The sequence below is a fragment of the Etheostoma spectabile genome, chromosome 10 (genome assembly GCF_008692095.1).
Source record: "Etheostoma spectabile isolate EspeVRDwgs_2016 chromosome 10, UIUC_Espe_1.0, whole genome shotgun sequence".
NCBI classification, from domain to species: Eukaryota; Metazoa; Chordata; class Actinopteri; order Perciformes; family Percidae; genus Etheostoma; species Etheostoma spectabile.
The window spans coordinates 29,896,645-29,901,921 of NC_045742.1; the positions used below are offsets into that span (position 1 = coordinate 29,896,645).

Consider the following 5,277-nt stretch of genomic DNA (forward strand, 5'->3'; position numbering starts at 1 on the left):
TGAACTGAACTGTGTTACAATAAACGGCTGTGCTCCTGCTCCTGCCTGCTGTCTCTTGTTGCATTTGGGTCCTGTCCTCACCTCCCCCGTAACACATCACTACACATATCTGGTTCCCTTGAAACAAGCTGTTATTGAAAGCAAATAAACAGGGCATTATCCATGAGAATTTAATCTAATGTATTCGCCATGCATATCATTACACGTTCAGAGAGTCAATATTATCTAAATGATATCAGAAAACACAAGCTTTGGGTAAAGCTTGGTGCAGGTAGAACCAATGACACAAGCCCACACAAACTATTATAATTGAGCAGCAGTACACATGATGAAAATTAAATTCCCTGTGACAGGAGGCAGCTGTGCTGGAACGCTGCTGTCCACTCAACCTTTGCCCTCTGTGAATATGACAGGCAGGCGGTGTGAGTGAGGCATCTGCTGAGATATTTTACCCTTGGTTGGATTCCAAAAACAGTCCAGCCCGTGCCTGGTGTACAGGTGGACTCAGACACAGAGACATGCTTGTTTTTCTCTCCCTTCCTGCAGTGGTGGAAATAAAACAAAAAAAACACTTCCTTTGACGTCTCCCCGGTTATGGGGAGGGGATCTCACGGTTTCACCTCTGGAGGTGTGAAAGACACAGTTGCCGCTTGCAGAGCCTCATTAGGATTCTGACAGATGGAATTTTCTTACCTATTTTCTCCCTTGTTTTTGTCCTCCTCACTTTGTCATTTATTCATTTGTTGGAGGGTGCAGGGGGCAAGGTTTTGGCTCGGGACAAAGAAAAGACCATATGCTTTTTAGAGGAAGCACTTTTAATGTCATTCCCATGTTTCCAAAGGTTATTTGAAAGTAACTACAACAGCCACTAGACTATTTCAGTATGCATTTTAACATTTGTGTAAGGGAGAAAGTCAGTCATCCAGTTTCTGCTGTGGAGCTAAATGATCATTCTCATTTCAGACCGGTTGCAATTGAGTTTCTATTCACTTACAAATTAGAATTACCATAGTTTCACTTTCATTTGAAGTAGACTATTGATTCTAGCTGATTGATTCAGCCTTGGATTAAAAGTCCAACTGAAATTTAAATTTGATTCTCCTTAGTTTTTGTGCAAAAAAAATACAACACATAACTAAACTAAAGGCAGCGGTACCTAAGTCCAAGCTCCCAGATTAACTCAAGAACCAAAAGCACACAACCTCTGCACCAGGAGGCAGAACACAAACCTTCTTCCAAAGTGCTGCAGAAGGAGGTCTGGCTAGTCCACACAGCATTCTGGGATGGGAGAAAAACATGCTCTGGTTGATTGACATTTCTTTAAACCAATCACAACCGTCTCGGGCAGAGCCACAGCGCCCCTGCTAAATAGTCTCAGGAATGAACTTGTTTTGCTACGCGGGTGTTCAAAAATACCTGCTGCCTCAAAACAGCTGCCCTCGTTTATCAGAGCCCTCTGCCCGTCTGTGGCCCAGTCGCCTTCAGTGGTGTTGATAGGCCATTACTCATGACCTGTAACCATGTCAGATGTGGAGAGCTGTGGCAGGGACATAAAGTGAGACATAAAACTGCTGAGCTACACACATAGATGCCGGCTGCATCAGAACAAAAGTTGCACATTTTTTAATGTATTATTTGAATGGCAATAGAATGAATAATATTCCCTTTAAATGTCCCATAAAAGTCCCCACCCCTGGCGAGGTGACGTATTGCCGGAAGACATCTCTGCGTAACATAAGTGTGCGAGTTGGAGAGAGAGTTTGTTGTGTTGAAAGGGAAAAAAATCTTTCTATTGAATAAAGACAGTTATGGAGCTTTTGCTGAGCAGACCAAAGATCTGATGCTTTCAAAGGAATGGTGAATCACAAAACATAAAATCTACAACCTTGGAGTATCCTACTTGAGGTTGTTCAGTTATTTTCTCCAGGTCCTGACTGGGATATTGGCGACTTCTATTTTACATTCTCACAGAGACCTCTACTCTCTGGGAAGGGACACAAGGAGGACACAAACTACTGGACAACTGGACAATTATTCTTCATTAGTCTTTAATTGTTTTTAACGGGTATTGACCATCCTGCTATAAATGTTTTTTTTTTGTAATGAGCACATTGCACCGAATTCCGAGCAGCTAAGTTGCAAATCAATAAATTATGATATGAAAGATATCCTCTGCTGATTATACCTGCTATATATGTAGCTCCCCATTCATAAATTGATCATTATTCATTGTGTTCATTCACCATCACATTTATTCATTTGTATGTTAGTGCTTTCAGCTGTGTCCGTAGTTAGTAGGTGAATAACCCTCTCATTTAAAAAGATGTTAATTATGTGGTTTGTCTAATTAAGACCTGACGGTCACTGTACACAAGCCACTTACTCAGTAGCAACCTTCAGAATATATTAATCCATTAAATGGCTTTACGTTTCCCCTTTTTCGAAGGGTGGTCCCCTGAGGTGGATTTAACTCAAGTTAAAGCAGGAATCAAAAGCAATAGTTTCTGATGGGGGAATTTAAGGGCATCTCTCTCCTTCATCTTTGGTACCAATTTGTGTGCTTACAATTTACGTATAATTTTGGAGCATCTTGATACTTACTAATTATTGATGGATATTTTGGTGTTAATTGATGCATTTACGCTACAAAGGATTCTTTCTGTACTTCTTCAGGTATCAAATGGAGCACAGTAACATCCCCAGAAAGTTGTTTTTCAGAGAATGAAGGTCAACCTTGTGAAAGCATAGCCGAGTTTCACTGCAGAATACAAATGCATGTTACAAAGTTGAAAACATTTGAAGCCAAACTGTGAATGTAACAGTGGGAATGCTAAATGGGTGCTAATTTTTTTTTTTTAAATAAAGCAGAAAACGCTCGTACCCCATCAAAGCAGTCAACGTCTGTGTGCAGCTTCATATTTTATTAAAACGTAATTACTGACGCATTTCAGCCAGAGCAGAACAAGAACTACAAACTGCTCGTCATTTGCTGATGTTGTGTTAACAGTTTAGAAATGGAAGGCACCCTTTAAAAGGTGATAGATGCTGCTTGTAGACATGCTAAAACTAAAGAGAGGAGTTGGTTCTTGTAAATGCAGAGAAAGAAAACCTCAAGCCAGTTTTGATACTGATTATTAATCATTGTTCTGCAGATGTCTACAGATAGGAGTTAAGTAAGCATCATACCCAGCAACACGGTCAAATTATTTTTAACTTTTGATTCATGTACACGGACACATCTCATTTTTTTGTGCACCGGGGCACGATCCGCGATCTCTGGGGGACGCAAAAACGGGACGGTTGGGTTTAGGAGAAGAAGAAAGGCGAAAGGACACGTCATAAGGATACTTTCCGCGGTCTCTGGGGGGACGCAACAACTGGGAGATGAAAGGCCACACGCAGGACACAACCCCAGTCTCCGGGGAGAAAGTCCTGTGTTGTTTGACCCATCCACCCCCCCAACCAACCTATCTCCGCAGATTTTTGGCTTTTCGTATTACTCGTTACCATACGTGCTGCAATCACTAAAGATGCTTCCCAGTGAAATACATTTATTTAAAATTTGTGCTCACCAACATGAAAAAAATGACATGATCATATCTGTGTACGTGAATCAATAGACTAAATACCGTGAGACTGGGTTGTACCCAGTGAGTATTCTCGAACATATTTAACAATCCAATGTAATGATTGTGTGAATGAATTTTATCTTTGAAGTTTGGAAGTCGGAGTACAAATCCCATATACACCTATAACTAGGCTGTGATGAATGCCACCCAAACTTTTTTTTAAGTGTTTTCCACACGGCTGCTCGTTGCAGAGCTGATGGAGAGCTCATGATGAAGATAATCAGACATAAGTAACCATAACAGGGTGCTGGAGCAGGACGCTGCTCGGTGCACCCTGAGCAGGTGTGGCAGTCATGGATGGATGGAAGCTTAGGAAACAGAAGCACGCTCTCTACTCTTTTTGGGATTACTAACATGTTTTCATGTTGTCTGCTGGTGAGCTCCCATGTTGTTATTCCTCATAGCAAACTCACCTTCCCACTTTTACTTAAAATATAATCATTATTAACCATAGAGGGATCACGGCATGGGCAAAAGTGGGCACGTGTCCAGGGCCCGGAGGCTCCAGGGGGGGCCCTAATGATCTAGTGAATTAAAATTTGACCATCGTCGTGCGATGCCAAGAACTCATTCACGGTATGAGCAGAGCTGTTTTTCAACAGGCAAACCAGGTAACTGCTTGGGGTCCCCGGCCTTGAGGGGGTGCCCCCCAAGGGCTAACATACTTTACTCCACAGCAATGCCTCAAAATGTGGCAACCACAGTGAGCGCAAACCCCTTCCCCCTTAAATAAACAAATGGCTTTTTGCAATGACATCTGATTTGGAAAACTCCCAGAGGGGGCCCTGTGTCATTCCATAGAAGCTCGATAACCAAACTTTTGAATTGATTTAAAGTTAAGTCAAACAAAAATGAAGAGGAGTTATCCTTCTGGGAGTGAAAAAGAAAGAGAAAGAAGGAGGATGATGAGAAAAGAAGACAGGGGTAAAGTAGAGCAGATAATGATTACATTGTTTAACAGTAACTGTCTGAATGCAATCATTTAGCCTTAACTAGTCTATGGGGGAGACACTTGAATAACTTTAGCGAGACAGCAGTAACGTTAGACTTATTGTGTTTATTCTTTCACGTTTTTGTTTCTAGTTAACCTACCAAGCAGTCCGCAGCTATGCTTGGTATGTCCCGAGGGGACTGCCGCAGCAGTGAAAAAGAAGTCTTTAATGAGCTCCTTCACTCCAAGGAGCTGTCCACTTAAAACGACTCAGGCCTTGATTTCCACTGACCTGTCAGTCTGTTCAGACAACATGCCCGGAGGTTACAGTTTATTTAACCAAACCACAGGCTTATATCAGAGGGGTGCTAATGACGATCCTTGGTGAGAGACTGTTACGGATCCTGCAACGTGAGGATTTATTGTATATCAAGTGACAAAGAAAAAAAGTAATTCTCACTGAATTGAGAACCTGAACAGAGGCGCTAAATACCCCACATCAGCAAGAGACTGTGGAATAGGTAGAATAGTTTACTTGTTTAATAATGACATGTTGTGCAGCAAATTGCAGCTAATGGACAATTGGTTTGTGTACATATAGATTGTGTTTCCTTGTGATGCGCTGTAAAGCACTGTGCACTCTTTGCGATAGTGGACTGCTAGTGTGCACGTTCGTGCTTGCCTGTGTGTGTGTGTGTGTGTGTGTGTGTGTGTGTG

General features: G+C 41.9%; 1 long non-coding RNA gene across 1 annotated transcript in view; it reads left to right on the forward strand.

Annotated features, from left to right (window-relative positions):
• Positions 1-3,529: 3,529 nt before the first annotated feature.
• Positions 3,530-5,277, forward strand: part of LOC116696866 (uncharacterized) — an 18,370-nt gene continuing 16,622 nt past the window's right edge. Inside the window, exon 1 of the long non-coding RNA XR_004333851.1 lies at positions 3,530-3,540. This is a non-coding gene — a long non-coding RNA (uncharacterized LOC116696866). The remainder of the gene's footprint in view (positions 3,541-5,277) is intronic.